This window comes from Panulirus ornatus, chromosome 39 (assembly GCF_036320965.1).
Source record: "Panulirus ornatus isolate Po-2019 chromosome 39, ASM3632096v1, whole genome shotgun sequence".
Taxonomy (NCBI): domain Eukaryota; kingdom Metazoa; phylum Arthropoda; class Malacostraca; order Decapoda; family Palinuridae; genus Panulirus; species Panulirus ornatus.
This window is the reverse complement of record NC_092262.1, coordinates 10,315,072-10,340,203: the sequence shown is the minus strand read 5'-3', so window position 1 is coordinate 10,340,203 and position 25,132 is coordinate 10,315,072. Positions and strand designations below refer to the sequence as shown.

Sequence of the window (25,132 nt, the reverse complement as noted above, 5' to 3'; positions counted from 1 at the left end):
GATGACGAATCGTTACGATAGGACCCACAAGTGCTCTTATCAGCACTGGATCCTCGAGTCAGAGATAAGATTTGCTGTGTTCCCACTAACTGGGTGTCCGGGCGTTTCAATACGGACGGAAGCGGACGGTGTGTACACAGCCTTCCTCCCAGCCACAGCCAAAGCGTCGTCGCTCCGATGTGCAGAATTTCCCCTTTCTTTTATAGCGTCTCTTTCATGGCGCGACGGAGCGACCTGGGTCGTTATCTCGGGTCCCACGGCCTGATATCTCGCGACCTTATCTCGAAACTATGGAAGAGACAACGACTCTGTGTGTGGGCGTGCGTGCGCTCGTGCGTGTGTGTGTGTGTGTGGGCGTGTGTGTGTGTTGTGTGTGTTGTGTGTTGTGTGTGTGTGGGCGCGTGTGTGTGTGTTGTGTGCGTGTGTGGGCGAGTGTGTGTGTGTTGCGTGCGTGTGTGTGTGTGTGTGTGTGTGTGTGTGTGTGTGTTCGACACCCACCCTCCTCCTCCTCCTCCTCCTCCGAATTCCCTCACACACCCTAAACCACAGTCGACGGCAAGCCACATATTCACCGCCACCTTGCACACTTTAGCCTGAGTCTTGCCTCACTGCTTGCAGAGAACCACAGCAGACGACTCGACCTAGCCATTTAAGCCTTGGACGCGCTGCAGGCGACCAGACGCTGCTTCCCATGGTTTATGTGTGGAGACCAACTACACGTAGCTTTTTTGACCGTTATAATAACCCTCCTCCCTCCCTCCTTGTGCCACGATACAACCAGTGAAGCAGGACGCTACCTGGGCAAAAGAAGTGTGACGCACAGACATCCACTGAAGTGATGGCTCACTGCGAAGCCGATACTAACCTTCTCCCAGGTGGGTAGTGCTTGTAATATACCTCCCTGGTCGATGGCTCTCTGCCACCCACAACCCATGTCTACCACCCACAACCCATGTCTACCACGCCACAACCCATGTCTACCACCCACAACCCATGTCTACCACGCCACAACCCATGTCTACCACCCACAACCCATGTCTACCACCCACAACCCATGTCTACCACCCACAACCCATGTCTACCACGCCACAACCCATGTCTACCACCCACAACCCATGTCTACCACCCACAACCCATGTCTACCACCCACAACCCATATCTACCACCCACAACCCATGTCTACTACCCACAACCCATGTCTACCACCCACAACCCATGTCTACCACCCACAACCTATATCTACCACCCACAACCCATGTCTACCACGCCACAACCCATGTCTACCACCCACAACCTATATCTACCACCCACAACCCATGTCTACCACCCACAACCTATATCTACCACCCACAACCCATGTCTACCACGCCACAACCCATGTCTACCACCCACAACCCATGTCTACCACCCACAACCTATGTCTACCACCCACAACCCATGTCTACCACCCACAACCCATGTCTACCACCCACAACCCATGTCTACCACGCCACAACCCATGTCTACCACCCACAACCTATATCTACCACCCACAACCCATGTCTACTACCCACAACCCATGTCTACCACCCACAACCCATGTCTATCACCCACAACCCATGTCTACCACCCACAACCCATATCTACCACCCACAACCCATGTCTATCACCCACAACCCATGTCTACACGCCACAACCCATGTCTACACCACAACCCATGTCTACACCCACAACCATGTCTACACGCCACAACCCATGTCTATCACCCACAACCCATGTCTATCACCCACAACCCATGTCTACCACGCCACAACCCATGTCTAACCACCCACAACCCATGTCTACACCACAACCCATGTCTATCACCCACAACCCATGTCTACACCCACAACCATGTCTACACGCCACAACCCATGTCTACACCCACAACCCATGTCTACTACCACAACCCATGTCTACCACGCACAACCCATGTCTACACGCCACAACCCATGTCTACTACCACAACCCATGTCTATCACCCACAACCCATGTCTATCACCCACAACCCATGTCTACCACGCACAACCCATGTCTATCACCCACAACCCATGTCTATCACCCACAACCCATGTCTACCACGCCACAACCATGTCTACACGCCACAACCCATGTTCTACCACCCACAACCTATATCTACCACCCACAACCCATGTCTATCACCCACAACCCATGTCTACTACCACAACCCATGTCTATCACCCACAACCCATGTCTACTACCACAACCCATGTCTACTACCACAACCCATGTCTACTACCACAACCCATGTCTACACGCCACAACCCATGTCTACACCACAACCCATGTCTACTACCACAACCCATGTCTATCACCCACAACCCATGTCTACTACCACAACCCATGTCTACTACCACAACCCATGTCTATCACCCACAACCCATGTCTATCACCCACAACCCATGTCTACACCCACAACCATGTCTACCACCACAACCCATGTCTATCACCCACAACCCATGTCTACCACCCACAACCCATGTCTACACCACAACCCATGTCTACCACGCCACAACCCATGTTCTACCACCCACAACCTATATCTACCACCCACAACCCATGTCTATCACCCACAACCCATGTCTACACGCCACAACCCATGTCTACCACGCACAACCCATGTCTACCACGCACAACCCATGTCTACCACCCACAACCTATATCTACCACCCACAACCCATGTCCTACCACCCACAACCATGTCTACCACGCACAACCCATGTCTATCACCCACAACCCATGTCTACTACCACAACCCATGTCTAACCACCCACAACCCATGTCTACTACCACAACCCATGTCTACACCACAACCCATGTCTACACCCACAACCATGTCTACACGCCACAACCCATGTCTACACGCCACAACCCATGTCTACCACCCACACCCATGTCTACCACGCCACAACCATGTCTACACGCCACAACCCATGTCTACCACGCACAACCCATGTCTAACCACCCACAACCCATGTCTACACGCCACAACCCATGTCTACACGCCACAACCCATGTCTACCACCCACAACCCATGTCTACTACCACAACCCATGTCTACTACCACAACCCATGTCTACCACCCACAACCCATGTCTACCACCCACAACCCATGTCTACCACGCACAACCCATGTCTACTACCACAACCCATGTCTACTACCACAACCCATGTCTACACGCCACAACCCATGTTCTACCACCCACAACCTATATCTACCACCCACAACCTATATCTACCACCCACAACCCATGTCTATCACCCACAACCCATGTCCTACCACCCACAACCTATATCTACCACCCACAACCATGTCTACACGCCACAACCCATGTCTACCACGCACAACCCATGTCTACCACGCCACAACCCATGTTCTACCACCCACAACCCATGTCTAACCACCCACAACCCATGTCCTACCACCCACAACCCATGTCTATCACCCACAACCCATGTCTACACCCACAACCATGTCTACCACCCACAACCATGTCTACCACCCACAACCCATGTCTACCACGCCACAACCATGTCTACCACCACAACCCATGTCTACACCACAACCCATGTCTACTACCACAACCCATGTCTATCACCCACAACCCATGTCTACACGCCACAACCCATGTCTACTACCACAACCCATGTCTACCACCCACAACCCATGTCTATCACCCACAACCCATGTCCTACCACCCACAACCCATGTCTACACCCACAACCCATGTCTACACCCACAACCCATGTCTACACCCACAACCATGTCTACCACCACAACCCATGTCTACACCCACAACCCATGTCTACACCCACAACCCATGTCTACCACCCACAACCCATGTCTACACCCACAACCCATGTCTACACCCACAACCCATGTCTACACCACAACCCATGTCTACACCCACAACCATGTCTACCACCACAACCCATGTCTACACCCACAACCCATTATAAGGCTCATGCTACACCCATTATAAGGCTCTTGCTACACCCATTATAAGGCTCTTGCTACACCCATTATAAGGCTCTTGCTACACCCATTATAAGGCTCTTGCTACACCCATTATAAGGCTCTTGCTACACCCATTATAATGCTCATGCTACACCCATTATAATGCTCATGCTACACCCATTATAATGCTCATGCTACACCCATTATAATGCTCTCGCTACACCCATTATAATGCTCTCGCTACACCCATTATAAGGCTCTTGCTACACCCATTATAATGCTCATGCTACACCCATTATAATGCTCTCGCTACACCCATTATAAGGCTCTTGCTACACCCATTATAAGGCTCTCGCTACACCCATTATAAGGCTCTCGCTACACCCATTATAAGGCTCTCGCTACACCCATTATAAGGCTCATGCTACACCCATTATAAGGCTCATGCTACACCCATTTTCCGTGACGAAAAGAACACCTTGACCCAACCTTTTACCTACTGAGTGACTGGTTTCTCTCTGCCACAGACGACAATGTGAGGGAGGGCGACAACGTAAATTAATCTGAATATTGTTCATATGTTCTTGTTCTGGTGTCAAGAGGTCAAATGGGCGTGACCTGTAAGGAATCATGTCCTTGTTTCAAACAGCTAATCACCACCAACGCTGTTGGATCGATTCGGAAACAAGCACTTGTTTCTCTGAGTGTTGGTGTATGTGTTTCTCTGAGTGTACTTGTACGGTCTCTTTGTTCACGCATGTGTCAGTGTTTGTGTTTGTCATACATGTTTGTTCCTCTTTGATATTTCCTTCTAAAGTTGGCAGGTCTATATACGCCCCATTTCGCAAGATCAATCCTTAATGGCGACACAGAAAACCATTCACCTATGTCTTCCAATCCTTAAGGTGAAAAAAATATTGTCTTCAACACATTACTGCTTTCGAACGCCTGAATTAATGTTCAGATATTCTAGATGGGTTGATATTCTTGACATCACTCGCCAGTGCAGAATCCCGAAGGATCAAGGCAATGTCCCGGATCCCTTTGAGAGTAAATATCTATTTACTTTCCATTTCGGGAGACCCAGATACCATGGAAATTATTCCCAAGAGTCGGTATCCCACTGAACTCAATCCACGGCGCTCTGAATTCACTTTCCTCGGGTTCCCTAGAGACGGAGGTGGGAGCTGGGAAGGATGGCCAAACCTGTCCGGCAGAGATGACCCCCACCCGTTCCAGTGAGGTGGGAGGGGTTGTGGGAGGGGTTGTGGGGGAAAGGGAGGGGGTTCGAGAACCGGTCTAAGGGGGAGGGAGGGAGGGAGGGCTGACCTCCCCCCTCCTCCTGCTGTACAGCGTTACGTCAGACACACCCCCTACTGGGCCCGGGGTCGTGTTCCAGAGTTCTCGTACATCAACGACGGAAGAAAACGGGGCAGGTGTACAACTATCATAAACGCCCTGTTTCGTTTTCTTTTTTTTTTTTTTGCACCATGGACTTAAAGACTTACACTGAGAGTTTTCCCCAAGACTATATTTAAGTTTCCTTAGTGTATTTATCTTGCCTACGCTTTATTCCTTTTCTAAACACTTCCTTCATTATCTACACGTCAAAAATCAGGTCTACGCGTTTCCCTTTCTAAGTCTACTTCGCTGTTAGCAGCGAGAGAGAGGGTTTCCCCATCACCTGAACCCCAATACCCATCACCTCTACCCCAATACCCATCACCTGAACCCTTTAACATCCATCTACCCCAATACCCATTACCGGAACCCCCCAAACCCATCATTTCAACGCCAATACCCATCACCTGAACCCCATTATTCACAATCCTATTACGTATCTTGTCAATGATATGATACGTCCAGTCATTATTTTTTTTTCCTGGGTCGACTCACACACAGATGAATATCTACTGCTTCCGTCCACTCACTAGACACAGTCACCACACACACACACACACACACACACACACACAACACACACACACACACACACAACACACACACACAACAGACACACACACACACACACACACACACAACACACACACACAACAGACACACACACACACACACACAACACACACACACACACACACACACACACAACACACACAACACACACACACACACACACCTCCTTCCAACCCCAGTCAGCTGAGGCGTCACCTCCAGTCCTCGATCACTGGAGGGAGGAGTACACGACCACCCTCCATCACTGGAGGGAGGGGGTGCATGACCACCCTCCATCACTGGAGGGAGGAGTACACGACCATCCTCCATCACTGGAGGGAGGGGGTGCATGACCACCCTCCATCACTGGAGGGAGGAGTACACGACCATCCTCCATCACTGGAGGGAGGAGTACACGACCACCCTCCATCACTGGAGGGAGGAGTACACGACCATCCTCCATCACTGGAGGGAGGAGTACACGACCATCCTCCATCACTGGAGGGAGGGGGTGCATGACCACCCTCCATCACTGGAGGGAGGAGTACACGACCACCCTCCATCACTGGAGGGAGGAGTACACGACCATCCTCCATCACTGGAGGGAGGAGTACACGACCACCCTCCATCACTGGAGGGAGGAGTACACGACCATCCTCCATCACTGGAGGGAGGAGTACACGACCATCCTCCATCACTGGAGGGAGGAATACACGACCCTCCTCCATCACTGGAGGGAGGGGTACACGACCACCCTCCATCACTTGAGGGAGGGGTACACGACCACCCTCCATCACTGGAGGGAGGGGTACACGACCACCCTCCATCACTTGAGGGAGGGGTACACGACCCTCCTCCATCACTTGAGGGAGGGGTACACGACCACCTCCATCACTGGAGGGAGGGGTACACGACCACCCTCCATCACTGGAGGGAGGGGTACACGACCCTCCTCCATCACTGGAGGGACGGGTACACGAATCTCCTCCATCACTAGAGGGAGGGGTACACGACCCTCCTCCATCACTTGAGGGAGGGGGTGCATGACCACCCTCCATCACTTGAGGGAGGGGTACACCTTCCATCACTAGAGGCACGCACGACCCTCCTCCTCCATCATTGGACGTGATCGTCACGGTACAGTAAACATAACATGTCCATAACCAGCCCCTGTGAGTCGTGAGGGCCAGCCAGACCCCGGGGTGTTCACTCCGTAATGACCCGCCTCCTTCCTCTCACTACACACCTGTGTGCCAGACGCCTCCCCCATACACACCTGTGTGCCAGACGCCTCCTCCATACACAACTGTGACCCAAACACCTCCCCATACACACCTGTGTGCCAGACGCCTCCCACCATACATACCTGTGACCCACACGCCTCCCCCATACACACCTGTGTTCCAGACGCCTCCCCCATACACAACTGTGACCCACACACTTCCTCCATACACAACTGTGTGCCAGACGCCTCCCCCCATACACACCTGTGACCCACACATCTCCCCCATACATACCTTTGTACCAGACGCCTCCTCCATACACACCTGTGTGCCAAAAGCCTCCACCATGTATATAATGCCAGTTTTAGAATGTGTTATAATGTCAGAAATCTCTCCTGGACTTTTGGACACAAAGCTTCAAACTTGCAATGAGACTCTACCATTTCGATGGAACAGTTTCGCTCCAGACGTGCAACGGAAGATGAGGGGTCAGGATATCTGCGTACTGGAGACAGAGGACGACTCAGACTGCAGAACCCTAAGCGAACCCACATCTCGCTATCAACGGGACAGAGAAGCGAACCATCGTTACTCACACGATAAGCTCCTCTTTCGCCTGACCTGCGGGATCACGTGTGATTCGCGACTCCGTGTTTCGAAGCTTTACGACGAAGGTCGGGCGAACCACCACTCCTCCTCCCTCAGACCTGTCTCTTGGTACATGTGTGTGTTCTAGTGTCAAACCAGAACACTGGTACGAGTGTATTTGGTTAGACTACTGGAGGAGGTGTATACCCGTAAAGATAGCCAACTGGAGGTGATACTTCCCCATGAGGTAGCCTGCCGGAGGCAATGTTTACCCATGTGCCTAGTCACCTGGAGGAGGTATATGCCAGTGAGGGTAGCCAATGTAGTACACATCCATGAGAACATTAATCCGTGAGTCTAACCTCAAAATAAGATCGGTCTTCACTGATCTCAGAGACTCATGTGGCTGGCCCATCGTACGATCATTTGGTTGGCCCATCTTAGCATCATTTGGTTGGTCCATCTCGGGATCATGTCACCTCGCGTGGCCCAAACTCAGGATCAAAAAGAGGAAACGAAAAAAGTTAAATAATAATGCTTCCCTTGTTCTGTGTCCGGCTGCCTTCCACTCCATTATGTTACACTTCTACACACTCCACTGCTTCGTCCAGCCTTGACCCACCGAGCTGTGCCACTTCTTCCTGTGCCTGTCGCTCCAAGAGCTCATAATTTCCATTCGAACATCTATGATTATCACATTTCCAACATTTTCGCTCCTTACCCAATGCTGTTTCTTTCGCCGGCGCGTAGCGCATTACGCTGGTTAAAAAGTAAATTGCTGTCTTTAGCGTAACAGTTGATGTGCAAAAACATACACAAGGAGAACTGTCCAAAAATGATTACAGATATTGGTTTTATTTTTGTGGCTTCATAGTTATTGCGCCATGGGAAGGGTGTGTGTGTGTGTGATGGGGTCGATGTCATGTGATCTTTACTGGCTGTGGTGATGTTTTATTTAAGGTTTAACGAAGTGTGTTAAGGTGTAGTGGTGATGTGGCAAAGCGTGGCTGGGGTGAGGTGGGGGAGCTGGTGGGATTGTGGCTAATGCATGGTGAGGGAGTGATGAAGATGTGGTGGGGATGTAGTGAAGGTGTGGTAGGGCTGTAGTGAAGGTGTGGTGGGGATGTAGTGAAGGTGTGGTAGGGCTGTAGTGAAGGTGTGGTGGGGATGTAGTGAAGGTGTGGTAGGGCTGTAGTGAAGGTGTGGTGGGGATGTAGTGAAGGTGTGGTAGGGCTGTAGTGAAGGTGTGGTAGGGCTGTAGTGAAGGTGTCGTAGGGCTGTAGTGAAGGTGTGGTAGGGCTGTAGTGAAGGTGTGGTAGGGCTGTAGTGAAGGTGTGGTGGGGGTGTAGTGAAGGTGTGGTAGGGCTGTAGTGAAGGTGTGGTGAGGCTGTAGTGAAGGTGTGGTGAGAGTGTACAATAAATCTTTGCATGCCTGGGCTTTCCTTTTCCAAATAAGCAAATCAACGGTAAATCAATGACATTGGTAGTTATCGCCATGTCAACCACTCCTGGTAGTAATTCATTCCAATGTTACGCAAACATACAGAGAAATTCTTTCGTAACCCCACAGTTAACAGACCTTCCTTACTTTTAATTCAACTTTATGTGTGTGACTTTTCGTATATGATGCTGTCGAATTCATTTCTTATTTTGAATTTCCATTTCCTCGTCAAGAGAAAGTGATTTTAGGAGTCTCTTTTCACGAGCATTATACCTGGGCAATGAAAATAATTTCTCTGGTCTCTGAATCACTTCCAGTTTTTCTTCGTCTTTGGTCAAGTTTGACGACCACAACTGAGCAGCGTAATTCAAATGAGGTCAGATCGGGGCGTTGTAAAGGCAGTGTTGGTGAAGGTGTTGGAGAGGGCGTGGTGAGTGTGGATGGTCAGGCGCCCCTCCAATGTTGGAGGAAGGACGTGTTTCCTTCCAATGATGGTGGAGGGATCGTGCATCCCTCCAGTGATGGAGGAAGGTCATGTTTCCCCTCCAATGATGAAGGAAGGTCGTGTTTCCCCTCCAATGATGAAGGAAGGTCGTGTTTCCCCTCCAATGATGGAGGAAGGTCGTGCATTCCTCCAGTGATGGAGGAAGGTCGTGCATCCCTCCAGTGATGGAGGAAGGTCGTGCATCCCTCCAATGATGGAGGAAGGTCGTGCATCCCTGCAGTGATGGAGGAAGGTCGTGCACCCATCCAGTGATGGAGGAAGGTCGTGCATCCATCCAGTGATGGAGGAAGGTCGTGCATCCCTCCAGTGATGGAGGAAGGTCGTGCACCCATCCAGTGATGGAGGAAGGTCGTGCATCCATCCAATGATGAAGGAAGGTCGTGCACCCATCCAGTGATGGAGGAAGGTCGTGCATCCCTCCAGTGATGGAGGAAGGTCGTGCATCCATCCAGTGATGGAGGAAGGTCGTGCAATCCTCTAGTGATGAAGGAAGGTCGTGTTTCCCCTCCAGTGATGGAGGAAGGCCGTGCATCCCTCCAGTGATGGAGGAAGGTCGTGTTTCCCCTCCAGTGATGGAGGAAGGTCGTGCATCCATCCAGTGATGGAGGAAGGCCGTGCAATCCTCTAGTGATGAAGGAAGGTCGTGTTTCCCCTCCAGTGATGGAGGAAGGTCGTGCATCCCTCCAGTGATGGAGGAAGGCCGTGCATCCCTGCAGTGATGGAGGAAGGTCGTGCATCCCTGCGGTGATGGATGGAGGAAGGTCGTGTGTCCCTTAACTGATGGATGATGGTCACGTATCCCCGTCTCTTTCCACACTCCTCAGTGTGGTTGAGGATGTGACAATGGTGTGTTGAGGGTATAGTGAGGATGCGGAGAGGACGAAGTGAGATTGTTGTGAGGATAAGAAGAGAACATGGTGAGGGTGTGGTATAGCGAAGTAACCCAAAGACAGTCCACCCTCACCCCATAACAAGAGGCGGGAGCCATACACAGACCTCCAGTTGTCCCAGACAGTGCCAAGTTTATCAAATAATAAAATAATATATGTATTTATTCACTGAACTTGATATAACCAGAGCACCAGTGAACAACAGTGGCTTGACCTGCCATCACTGCAATGATGGCAGTGACTCGTATATTCTTGCCTACCTATGACTAAACATTTTCTACACTAAGGAGCATGAGCAAAACATAATGTTTAGTGATTTATGTATTTACGTTGGAAGAAAGAATTGGTCTCTTGATGTCTTTCTAACCATATTGGGTACGTGTGTGTGTGTGTGTGTGTGTGTGTGTGTGTGTGTGTGTGTGTGTGTGTGTGTTTGTGTGCCCTCCAGGTAATTATCCCCAGGTTAACAGCCTCTCTCTCCCTTACTGTACATACCTGGAATTCGTAGAGTAAATAATATCAATAGTGAATTACGTAAATCTCTGGTCATTGCAGCATTCGTAATTCAAGCACGTGATATTTACGATTTAATGGCATAAAGTCAGGGCCAAATGCTTTCTGAAACCAGTTAGTGTAAATGAAGTCAATGATTTATAATATATTTATATACTGGTTCGACGTTTTCCGTGTGTGTGTGTGTGTGTGTGAGAGAGAGAGAGAGAGAGAGAGAGGGGGGGGGGGGGAGTAGCGCTAGGAACAAACGAAGAATGGCCTCGCTCGCTCACATCCATTATGTAGCTGTCATGTGTAATGCACCGAAACCACAGCTCCCTTTCCATAACTAGGCTCCACAGGCCTTTCCATGGTTTACCCCGGATGCTTCATATGTCCTGGTTCAGTCCACTGACAGGACGTCGTCCCCTGTATATCACATCATTCCAATTCACATTATCCCATGCATGCTTTACACCCTCCAGCATGTTCATGCCCTGAGCACTCAAGACCTTTTTTGAAGCCATCCTATCATATCCAATTCGGCCTACCCCTTGTCCCCTCCACTTTCGACACACATATCTGTTAACCTCTCCCCTCTCTCATTCTCTCCATATGTCCAAACCATTTCAACACACCCTCTTCATCTCTCTCAACCACACTCTTCTTATCACTACCCCTTTCTCTTACCTAACCACCTCACACCATGTACTGTCCTCAAGCATTTCGTTTCCAGCACATCCACCCTCCTTCGCACACCCTCATCTATAGCCCACGCCTCGCATTCATATAACATAGTTGGGACTTCTATAACTTCAAATATACCCATCTTTGCCCTCCCACATTGTGACCCTTTTTTCCGCACATACCTAAATTTTCCCAGAACCTACGCCCCCTCACCCACCCTATGACTCCAGCATCTATGATTCCATTCCATCATAAGCTGTCATGTCCACTCCCAGTGTCATGTCCACTCCCAAGCATCTACAACTCTTCACCTCCTCTAAGTTTTCTCCATTCTGGCTCATACATCAACTAAATCCCTTCGCACTGTTAAACCTAAGAACTATCCTGTTATTCACATTTACTCTCAACTTTCTCCTCTCACTTACTCTTCCAAACTTCGTCTCCGAATTCCTGTTCAAGTTGTGTGGGGGAAAAAAAAAAAAAGATGATTCGTTGACTCACCTGAACATGGACTTATGATCGAACAGGTTCGAATCTAGTGGGTCGACCCTGAGGTGAACGCCATCTCGCGGTGGACCGGAACACTACTTCGAAATTCACTGGGAAACAAATACGTCATTTATCGTAAGTTTATACCAACTAACGTAAACATATAACATTTCAAGTGTCAAGAGTCTCGCGACCGTAAAATATTTAGGAGTTTTACCATGAACTGCATCATTACGCTGTCATACACATCCTAGTTACCAGTTACTCATTATGGACCTATTTTTCCCTTTCATCTTTCGCCTCCTTCTATATATTTTGACAAGAGGAAAAAAAATCGAGATCTGGCGGTAAAAGGTGAAGTCAGACGTGTGCCGGAAAGGTAACCCTACAGTGTCTAATTTGACGTCAGTGCAGTCGGGGGGGAGAAGAAAGCATTCGTTGTAGCTTCGTTGTAGCTGTTCCTCACTGAGCTTCGTTTCTCATCCCCTGACATCAGGTAACAAGACCACAGGTGAGTGAGGGTCTGTGTGGTGCGAGTGTCAACACTGTACTTCCGCTGTGGATCTGTGGTAGTGTGGGGGATCCACGTCACATACTACGTCACTTTGGGACTTGTCTGGTGACCACTACATAAACGTGCACAAAGCATTGTCAATAGTTTCTGTAGACTTGATGTAAGACTGCGAAACCTCTGCATATGTTTCATGTCACGATACATCGTACATGAAACTGGTTCATCTGAAGATAAAAGCTTCAAAGTAAATCCCAATATGATCAATATGTTTGACACTGTTCGATTTGCAGGCTATGTACAAGAGCAGTATCCTCCACTGTAGACTTTCATGTAGACCTCACTCCTCTTTTTATCTTCTACATTTCAGAATTTATCTCTGGCGGAAGCCTTGACCCAGAGCACAAGCCCCACGACTTACGGTGCACGTCTTGGGTACATGTAAACACGCACACGATTTACCCGTATACGCCCAGAGAGTTGACCCGCATACGCCCAGGGTTTATCTGCATACGCCTCGACTCTCCTTGTAGGTCTGGAAGGGACATCATGGCTCCGGTGACAGTGGATATTGGCATGAAGGTAGCGGAGATGATCGTCAAAAAAGGTGGCTAAGGGCGCTATAACCAAGCGGTCCCGGGCGGGTAGGCGGGCTGGGAGGGTCCTCTGGCCTCCGGCAGGTGGCGGAGGCCGGTGGCGTCAAGACCCTCGTCAAAAACGGCCTCGCCAAGTTGAGGAACGAGGGCGTGAAGAAGGTGGCCCTGGACGTGTTGCACATGGTGTCCAGGGGCGTGGCGGACAGACACCCCTGTGGGTTTGTGATCGAGTTCAGGCCGGACTGCACCTGCCATATTGTCCAGAGGGACGCCGGGGGCAGACTTGGGGACACCTTCCTGCGGCAGGAGCTGAAGGAGGAGCAGGCCAAGTCCTTCGACGTTGAGAGAAATCGATGACAGCGCCAGGTAAGTGTGCCACGTCTTCTGTTAGCCTTGGAGACCCCTAAGGTCACTTGTCCTGCTGTCCTCTAGTGTTCTGTCTCTGTATATGTTGAGGGAGTTCTAAGCACCCATGGGCCCATCTAGGTTCGAATCCTGGACGCGATAGTCTGCCCACAGTCAATCCAAGCGGATCATCCTATTTTCAGGGGTAGTCGATAAAAAGATAATCTAGCTCACGCTACAGGCCATATATCTACATTGGCACAAACAACGCGCGAGAAAATACACCACGAGAATCTTGAGCGCTTTCGTGTATTACAACTTCAAAGGACTAGTTATGGTCGTCTGTAGATGTGGTAATACAGGATTGGCGCGTTTTCTTTTCCTGGTGATGGTTTAGCATTTCTAAAGTCGCGTGTTTATCATGTTCTTTCTACCTATATATACAACTTGTGTAATCATTCTGTGCACCATTACGAAATTGCCATTTGGGGGAAAACTGTCAAATATCATTTCACATTTTTATGTCTTTGCGAAGTATCATTTGTTAATGATTTTGAAAGTAACATTTTGTACTTTCAAATAATTACCCCCGAAGCAAACTTGTATAAGTCCTGGTGTTACCTCGAACCTCTTTCTAAACGTTTCTGCAGCCCACGATGCGCCACTAACAGTAGCAGGGGAATGTAGACACTCTTGGTGAAAGTTCTTTGACGAATGTCAAAAACGCTTCGTCCGTTGTCATAATGTCTCGCACCATAATGTAAATATATTTTGGGTGTACCTTGAAAAAAAAATTACTATGGCTCTTAAAAAGAAAGAGCAAAACTTAAAATTTCTTAATCCATAAAATATTTATCTTGTTCCATAAGATCTAAGTCTCTATACTGTTTCATAGTATCTTGACTCTTTTGTTCCTCAGGGAGTGTGACCGGGGCGAGACAGTCTTAAACCAACGGCAGGGCGTCGATCCCATATGGTCGCTTCCGCCACAGCTACAGGCTCCATTCACACACATATTTGTAACTAATTTTTAATTCTTTTTAATACCGGGACTATTAATAAACTTTTAACCATGTAAAGACTATAGATTATTCCTTGATTGGCGCTTGTGGTTTCTTGGAAGTGATGTGGTTTATTGGCGCCTGATGTGGTCTTCGTAGGGTGGTTTAAGACACCTGGTTTATTGAGGCATGTTACTTGAAGTAGTGTGGTTTATTGGCGATTGGTGTCACGTATGGAAATATGGTTTATTGGCGCCTGACGTTCATGGAAATACGGTTTATTGGCGTCTGGCGTTCACTTAATGTTTGTAGTGGGGTTTGAATACAGCTTAATACATAAATACAGCGCCAATTTTGCTGTGTATTAATGAAAACATTGAATCTCTCTCTCTCCTCCTGGCTGGAGACTTGAAATCCAACACCGCATTTGGGGACTTTAATACCAACATTGATGAGTTGAACACTATACAGTATGTGATCTGTACCTTAACACGTATTACCTCACCAACACTTACTGGGGTATTCTTCTGGGTACGTTCGTTCAACTACCAAATTGCTGATTACGATGAGTACGTTCGATCTACTACCAAATTGCTGATTACGATGAGTACGTTCGATCTACTACCAAATTGCTGATTACGATGAGTACGTTCGACTACCAAATTGCTGATTACGAAACGTCCAACTGTCTCCAGCCAACATTTCGTAACGAAAGTTACATAAAAAAAAATCTTTCTCGAATATCACTGACTATTGTATATCTATCTTGTGATTATGATATATAAAGTGATTTGTGATCATAATATTGTGTGGTGATTGTCATTTGAGGGTCAACATTGAGAACACTTTCCCTTGAAGCCTAAGTAAATACGAATATATAAATGTGACATGCGGGTCACAATTGATCATGGTGTTTATACATCCTTTTCAGGATGGTCGATCAATGGTGTACTAGTGGAAGGTAAGGGGGTGTGTGTGTATGTATGTAGATATTCGTATATGCACACGGGCCATCGTGGTGTATGGGTCAGTGTCACTGGCCGACATTCATTCATACACGGGACGCTAGGGGTCGGACATGGATGGGTTCGAATCCCCTGCTCGTGGCAGTGAGCCCACAGTTCACCCTGATGTTCATCTCCCTCGATAAATCTGGTACCTGGATCTTAGTTTATATATATATATATATATATATATATATATATATATATATATATATATATATATATATATATATTCCTAAGAGTCTACGGGGAAATGAAACTCGAATTCCCAAGTGCACTTTCATGTCATTATCACATCATCGGGGGAGATGCAAGAAAGAAATATTAGTCACTTGATATACAACGAAGACACGTAGCTAGGACGACTGACCCCAATAAAAGGCACCAAGGACCGTTGTGTGTGCTTAATCTAGACAAAATAGATACGTGTACTGAATCGTTTGTACATAAGAGAAAAAAAACAATTTTAAAACTCGCTTCGAATAATTTTCTGGCGCACATTATCCGAGGCTGTTGCATCATTCACTTTACATAATACTTCTTTGTGTTGCTAATACTTCGCTCAATTTCGAAATTGCTCTTCCCTCCAGACGCAATCGTGCATAATATACCTAAAAGAAAGTGGAGGAAAAACCGTAAAATAGCGACGGATTTAAGCCTAAATTATCCAACTCTTCCAGGATTTTTACCCTGGAAGATATTTGCCAAGACTTAGGCTGGGTTAATGGGAAGACGTACGGACGGGGAAAGAGTAACGACAATTGACAGTCTACGTTCAGGGGAAACTACTGTAAACCCGCGAACGATGAAGGTCATCTTAAAGACTAATCCTAAAGGAACGGAGTACTGGTCCGAGTTCTTCTTGAGGACGCGGATATGACGGAAAGCAAATCTGAAATGCGCAAGACGAAAAATGTCCATAGGCGACTTGCGCACGCGCAAAAAAACCCGGCGCAGTTGACCCAGATCAAGTTGTTACCTGATGTGTACATAGCATACCACTTGTATAGACGTGATGTGGGGCACCACTGCTACTAATAACAGTGGCGATAGTACCTCCCTCTGGCAACACTAGTGGTCAGTGGGTAGTAGTCTGTGGCAACACTACCTCGGTGGTGACGGGGGTAGTGGTTTGTGGCAACACTACCTTAGTGGTGAGGGGGTAGTGGTTTGTGGCAACACTACCTTAGTGGTGAAGGGGTAGTGGTTTGTGGCAACACTACCTTAGTGGTGAAGGGGTAGTGGTTTGTGGCAACACTACCTTAATGGTGAGGGGGGTAGTGGTTTGTGGCAACACTACCTTAAATAGTGGAGGCGGTAATAGTCTGTGGCAACACTACCTTATATAGTGGTGAGGGGGTAGTAGTCTGTGGCAACACTACCTCCCTTAGTGGCAAAGGGGTAGTAACGTGAGGTAAGACCCACCCACCCCTTCCCATCAAGAGTAGTGGCAGGGTGGGTGGGTTGGGGGGGTAATACTATGTGGCAAGACGCCCTTTAAGAGAGGTGGTAAGTGTGGCGAGACACCACTCCTCCACCCCCCTAAAGAGGTAGCGAGGGGGGTAGTAGTAGGGTAGTAGTAGGTGTGGCAAGACAGCACCTCCTCCCTTACGAGAAGTGGCAGTTGGGGGGGAAGATGTGGCGACAGGACCATGACGAAGAATGAAGGACCCCAACCACCTCTGTATGTATGTATGTTTGTGTGTGTGTGTGTGTGTGTGTGTGTGTGTAATTCAAAGATCATCAGAAATATTTGGCTTGCTCTTCGGGTCTCCTTCCCATCAAATCCACTCGTATATTCGGCCAGTGCGACGCCAAACATCCATGCAGTCTTGGACCTAACCTGAATAGCGAGGCGTCGGCCACTGTTTGAGACCACGAAGGTGGCGCTGTTGTATACCAGGCTTGGCTGCCTCTGCCTTCCTGCTGGACGGAAGATTCCATCCTGCTCTGGACAGCAGACAAGTCCTGCTGGATCCTACTAGACACTGGTTCACCTTTCTGTCTCCACACACCGGCCCATCCAAACACCTCCCTGCTACAAAAACCAGATGCTACAGGATCTACTATATGACAAATATGTGAACTCGCTGCCTCTACCTACCTGCCTCCATGACTGACTGCCTCTCTCTGACGTTGCCAAGGTCAATGTCATCATCTCCTGTGGTACCAGAGGCCCCCAGCCCCACCACTCAACACTCCTCCTCCTCACTCCCTATAACACGTTTACTTTTTCATACCCGCGTTATGTTGCGCACCCAGCGTAGCGTTGGCTCCAAGCCATAGCGTCCTGTAGCTGATATAGTGACGCCAGGTGAACTATCAGTGGCTCTTGTGTTGATGATGGGAAACGAGAGAATTCTAAGTCTTCTAAACGTATGTTTTGGACAATCACATGTTTACCAAATGGCCTCGTCCTAGCTTCGTCTCTTCGATGTATATCAACTGACTTATATTTCTCTCTTGTGTCTCCCCTGATGATGTGATTATTACACGAAAGTGCACTTGGGAACTTTTCGTGTTTCATTTTCCCCGTGGACTCGTAGGAATATATATATATATATATATATATATATATATATATATATATATATATATATATATATATATATATATAAGTTTACAGATCATACATCTTTAATCACTTCAGTTTCAGTGGATGAATGTTTCCTTCCCTGTAATATGCACTAGTAATTTGATATCTCCGTCGTAGGGGTACGCAATACACATATATGACCCCTTAATACGGTACGATAATTTGTGTTCTCCCGACAACGTTTCGACACTTGCAGGGTGAAAGGTTCGATTCCCAGTGTCTGACGGTAGGTAGCGAGGATATAAAAATTTATGGCCAAGAACCTTGGTGTAATTACCTGCTGGTGCCCCTGGGCGGACGTGCCATGCCCTCCACTAGCCACCACCAGGGCTGCATGATGGTCGTGTGTCTGCCACACCCAGAGATAAGAGCAGCCAAGATCTCTATATACCAGCCACCTCTTTGTTGTCTTGTTAACTGAGACGATACGGGTAGTTACGGCCCTAAACAAGGCCATCCCATTAACGATATATATATATATATATATATATATATATTCCTATGAGTCCACGGGGTAAATGAAACACGATAAGGGATAAGGGAACCTATCGCGTTTCATTTTCCCTGTGGTCTCATAGGAATATCTTGATCAGGCGCAAAATTGTGATCCTTTCCAATATATATATATATATATATATATATATATATATATATATATATATATATATATATATATATATAATCTCAACAAACGCACGATTTGGTGAATGTAGAAACATTACTAAGAAAAGGGAACACGAGAATCCTATGCGCTTTCGTGTATTACCTCAACATCAGAGAATCATAGCGAGTGATTTTCGCAGCGGGGTCTCTGTTCTTATAAGTGTACATATTCCCTAGCCTAAGCCAGGTTCCTTTTTTTTTCGACCAAACCCTAAAGGGCGGATGAACAGCTGGGTTGACTGTGGACCAATTGCCGCAACTAGGATTCGAACCTATGCTATCGATCCTGGTTCGAGGCCCGTGAATGCGTCACAGTCAGGAACTTCAAAAGCTACACCACGCAAGTCCATCGTGTGGCTTCCCTCGCTAATCCTATTCTAATCTCGTTTCCCCCAATCATCTTACACCCTCGTCTGACTCCCTGTTACGATATCTTTTTCTCTAGTTTCCCAATACATCATTATTCTCATTCACTTGTAATCGCGTGTTTCCTCTCTCTCTCTTTCTTTCTTTCCTTGGAATTCTTCCAAATATCATATCTCCCATCAACTCATCCACTCACCATTTGGCCCTTCCTCTGTATTCATCTTCCACATTGTCTTTCCATGCGTCAAGAGTCCAGATATATTCCATGAATATATCCTTTTCCCTTCTTACTCCAATTCTTGGATATATTTCCTCGTTTTCTACATCTTTTCAAGATCATAATGTCATCTCTTCCTTTGTTTACATTTCTTACTGCGCTGCAATCCTCTTTATTTTCCTTTTATCTACATTCATACTTTGCTTATTGATTATCGTATTGATGGACTTTCATTCCTTCCTTGTCATATGACCATCTTGTTTCGTTTCTCGTACGTATTTCCCAAATGAATTATTTCCAGCTGTATTTTAGCAACCTAACGTCTCTTCATCTTCAGATCTCGTGAACTATTTTTCCCCTCCTCTGCTTCCCCAGTCTCTCACTTGACCCTGGTTTATCTACACAGGAGTGACACGGGTCAGTGCCTGGCCTCTGTGTAACTCCACAGTCCCTCATTTGACCCCCCGTCTACCTACACAGAATGACACGGGTCAGTGCTTGGCCTCTGTGTAACTCCACAGTCCCTCATTTGACCCCCCGTCTCCCTACATAAGAGTGACACGGGTCAGTGCCCAAGCGCCCCCCAAGGGAGTAAGTCCACCAACACACTGTAACCTTCAGTGGCACTCGGTTCTCCACCGGGTCACTTCTCACAGGCGTCCCGACCCACAACTCTAGTTGCTCAATGTCCAGGAGCAACAGTAAAAAAAAAAAAAAAGACTCGCCCCTCGTAAGCAGGTCTGGTGGCGCTGCAAATTACTCATATGTCTTCACTGAAAATCTGTTTCTGTGCTGTTCGACCTCTGAAGTGCGACACGTATAAAGCCGTGGGTCGTGTTTTGATTCGTAACTCATTCGTGACAACTCGAAGCTCTGGTGACGAACGAAATGACATTGACAATGACAAACCATAATTTTTTTTTTCTCTGACATTGGTCGTGGGAGCAAATTTACGAGAGAGAGAACAGTTGCTGATCTTGTCATGAACAAAATATCATGAGATGTTGGCAATGGGTCAGACGAGATGAACTGGTGGATACCATAAGAAGGCAGATGATATCAGGATGAAAGCAGCGTGTCAGATGAAGGTAGGGGGTCAGATGAAGGCAAGGGGTCATATGAAGGCAGGGAGTCAGATGAAGGCAAGGGGTCATATGAAGTCATGGGGTCATATGAAGGCAGGGGGTCAGATGAAGGCAGAGTGGTCATATGAAGGCAGGGGGTCAGATGAAGGCAGGGGGTCAGATGAAGGCAGGGGGTCATATGAAGGCAGGGGGTCATATGAAGGCATGGGGTCATATGAAGGCAGGGGGTCAGATGAAGGCAGAATGGTAGATGAAGGCAGGGGGTCATATGAAGGCAAGGGGTCATATGAAGGCAGGGAGTCAGATGAAGGCAGGGGGTCATATGAAGGCAAGGGGTCATATGAAGGCAGCTTGGTAGATGAAGGCATGGGGTCATATGAAAGCAAAGTGTCAGATGAAGGCACGGGGTCAGATGAAGGCAAGGGGTCAGATGAAGGCAAGGGGTCAGATGAAGGCAGGGGGTCATATGAAGGCATGGGGTCATATGAAAGCAAAGTGTCAGATGAAGGCACGGGGTCAGATGAAGGCAAGGGGTCATATGAAGGCAGCTTGGTAGATGAAGGCAAGGGGTCATATGAAGGCAGGGAGTCAGATGAAGGCAGGGGGTCATATGAAGACAAGGGGTCATATGAAGGCAGCTTGGTAGATGAAGGCGGGGGGTCATATGAAGGCAGAATGGTAGATGAAGGCAGAGGGGTCACATATCCTTTGGATTCATTCACCATTTTCATCATCCTCGTCCCTGCCTCCTATGGGGAAACATTTTTAAAATTCTTTCTTTAGTCCTTCACTTTGGTGCCCACGTCTTCGTCATAGGTTAGCGTGTAACTTAATTCAGTACGCCCAGACGCCATGTTCATTTCTCCCAACTTGGGGTCTTTTCAAAGGATTTTCCAAGGGTCAGAGGTCACGCAACCCAAAGCTGGGCTGTGGTTGGCTAAGATTCCCATCAATGACCTCCGTGATGTAGAGGTTAGCGTTGCTGACCATGACGCATTGGCGCGTGGGTCGCCCGCGGCCCAACAAATAGGTTGCACCGGTCTGTTAACAGTCAACCCAGCTGTTCATCCATCTCTATTAGTTCGTCGGTAAATCAGGCACCTGGCTTAGACTAGGGAATATGTATGCATATAAGAACAAAACCACCACTAGGAAAAGAACCAGTTATGATCCTCTGAAGATGTAATACACGAAAGCGCTTAGAATCCTCGTGTTTACCGTATAATGCTTTTCCATTTTCTAAATGGTGTGTCTGTTGGGAGTGTCTATGCAAATATGTCAGTTGGCCCCTCAAAAATGAAACACTCGTATACTAATTCCTCTTCACAAGCGCCATGCAGAGCAACAGACAGACTCGCAGCCTGAACAACGTCTAAAATTTCCAAAGACGTTCAAAGTTCACGAACCATTAAGGATGAAGGAGATTACCCTCGGAGCGCCCTCAGAGGCAACACATGTCGCTCCTCTTGCTACACAGTACACAGTACACTCGACCCTCCTACACACCGCCTCCACACCTTCAGGGCCTGAAACCTCTGGCACCGCACTCAACTTGGGAGATTAGGTCACGTTTCAAGAGTGTATCGTCCTTCTCTCTCTCTCTCTCTCTCTCTCTCTCTCTCTCTCTCTCTCTCTCTCTCTCTCTCTCTCTCTCTCTCTCTCTCTCTCTCATATCCTAACTGGAATGAGCTCCGCCTACAATCGCCTCGCCTCTCCCGTCGTCATGATGAATAACACGTACATGTATGGGCTACCTCGTTTCAAGCAAAGGCCATCGCGACAGGTGGATTATAGGGCGTAGGTACGAAACCTCGTGTTCACTCCAGTTGCATTTCAGACACCAAGGAACTCGTAGACCAGCAGACCATTGTGTGTATATATATTACATGCATTCAGGTCACTCGGGGCACCACTCGTGTGTCTCGGCTTTCCTCACATATTTATCGTTGCTCCAGAACCGTTCCTCACCTGTCTCTCGCCCTCAAAGCCTCTCCCAAGGTACACACACCTGACTCTGCAACCCACTATCTCTCTCTCTCTCTCTCTCTCTCTCTCTCTCTCTCTCTCTCTCTCTCTCTCTCTCTCTCTCAACAAACGCTTACTATTCATCCACTTTCCCTTCGTATATCCAGAGCCACATATCCTCTCTAGTTTTAGCTATCTATATGTACCCATAAGAGCTACCACTCACAAATAGGTTTTCCTGCCTCGGATTTACCGAACACTCGAATTGCTTTTTGGATAAATTTCACTAAATCTCTTCTCTACATCTATCATTACGTTCCTTTCATTCCAAACGTCCCTTCTGATTTACTCGCATCGATCGTTAGACATTCGAACTCATGTGTACACTTCCTCCTGACCCTCTGGCAAAGACCGTTCGTGGATTGAATCCATCCAGATTGAGGAGGGGGGGAAAAGAAAAACAAAAAAACATCATCTCAAAGTATTCTAAGTTGAGAAGGACCTAACATATCTAAGCGAGAAGGACCTAACATCATCTCAAAGTATTCTATGTTGAGAAGGACCTAACATCATTTCAAAGTATTCTATGTTGAGGAGGACCTAACATCATTTCAAAGTATTCTATGTTGAGGAGGACCTAACATCATCTCAAAGTATTCTATGTTGAGGAGGACCTAACATCATCTCAAAGTATTCTATGTTGAGGAGGACCTAACATCATCTCAAAGTATTCTCTGTTGAGGAGGACCTAACATCATCTCAAAGTATTCTATGTTGAGGAGGACCTAACATCATTTCAAAGTATTCTATGTTGAGGAGGACCTAACATCATTTCAAAGTATTCTATGTTGAGGAGGCCCTGATGTCATGTGAGTAATACCCGTACACCCATGAGATCTGTAGCCAACTGTGTGATGTTGTCAAGTCCACATTCCTCCTGGCCATCTCGGACCTTCAAATGCTCTTCTTGCCACATCGATCCCTGTTTTTGTTACGGTACCGCTTCAATCCCTCGACAAAAACTAGTTCGCTCCGCCCAGACTTTCACCTTCGGTTTACTGTTTTCAAGTCGAAGTGTGTGTGTGTGTGTGTGTGTGTGTGTGTGTGTGTGTGTGTGTGCCTCCCCCACCTTCTCGACTGCCTTATACAGCCTCAAGCCGCCGACATGATACATGACAAAACGCTGTGGTCACCCGAGCTGGTCTCGCAGACTGGGTCAAGTGTCTATGGTGACTGAAATGTCAAGTCGCAGTTCCACAAGGTTAATGTCCGATGCGCAGTCGTTTACCGATTGGACTATGGGTCTTCGTTAACCTTGCTTCCAAGAGTACTGTTAGCGTAATACGTATTTTGTGTCATATGGGTCTTCGTTAACCATGCTTCCAGGATTGATGTTAGTGTAATACGTATTTTGTGTCGTTTGATAACGAGGGATGAAAACCCTTGTGGTATAAGGTCTTTCACCTCTCTGGGGTACTGACATCTATCCGTTTCGGGAGGCCACTGGAAACCGTCCTTTCCAGGGTTTTCTGGAGGACGTCCTCATTAGGGCTGTCTGGAAGACGTCCTCTTTAGGGCTGTCTGGAAGACGTCCTCTTTAGGGCTGTCTGGAAGACGTCCTCTTCATGGAGCCCTGGAAGACGTCCTTTTAGGGCTCTCTGGAAGACGTCCTTTTAGGGCTCTCTGGAAGATGTCCTCTTCAGGGCTGTCTGGAAGACGTTCTCTTCAGGGCTGTCTGGAAGACGTCCTCTTTAGGTCTGTCTGGAAGACGTCTTATTCATGGAGCCCTGGAAGACGTCCTCTTCAGGGCTGTCTGGAAGACGTCCTCTTCAGGGCTGTCTGGAAGACGTCCTCTTCATGGATCCCTGGAAGACGTCCTCTTCATGGCTCTCTGGAAGACGCACCTTCACACTGAATACAACAGATGGAACCCGGTGGCCCGCTTCGATGTACACACCCCGCCTCTTGTTTTTACATCGGTTGAACAACCAGATAAAAACTGGTTGACACTGACGATATTCAGCCGTGAAATCTCCACTCGGGGGGGGAACCTGAACCTGCGCTACAGAAACCAGTGAGGAAAGAGCGTGTCAAGAAATGTCAAGCAATGTCAAGAGGCCTGACATGACCACACATGACAGTGGGGATAAGTATTGTGACACTCGGCAGATGTAGACATGACAGACAGACACACGTACTGGAAGCCCATCTGACCAGAGTAGACACTTGATGAGGGAGATGGTTTCCGAGCGGACCATCCGCCTGCTTGGCCAGTACCACCTTCTGCTAATTCAATGCAGGCTTCCGCTAGGCTTAGCGAGTCTCCCGCTAAGGTCAGCGCAGCCTTCCGCAAGGTTAGTGAAGCGTTCCGCTAGGTTTAGGGTAGCCTTCCGCTAGGATTAGGGCGGCCTTCCGCTAGGGTTAGTGAGCTTTCCGCTAGGGTCAGTGCAGCCTTCCGCAAGGTAAGCGAAGCGTTCCGCTAGGTTTAGCGAGGCTCTCCGCTAAATCAGTTTCATGC

At 47.9% G+C, this 25,132-nt stretch overlaps 1 long non-coding RNA gene across 1 annotated transcript; it reads left to right on the top strand.

Annotated features, from left to right (window-relative positions):
- Positions 1-12,617: 12,617 nt before the first annotated feature.
- Positions 12,618-14,796, top strand: LOC139761121 (uncharacterized). Its single transcript, XR_011715460.1, has 3 exons — positions 12,618-12,776; positions 13,147-13,738; positions 14,637-14,796. It is a non-coding gene; the product is annotated as an uncharacterized lncRNA (long non-coding RNA).
- The last annotated feature ends 10,336 nt before the right edge of the window (positions 14,797-25,132 follow it).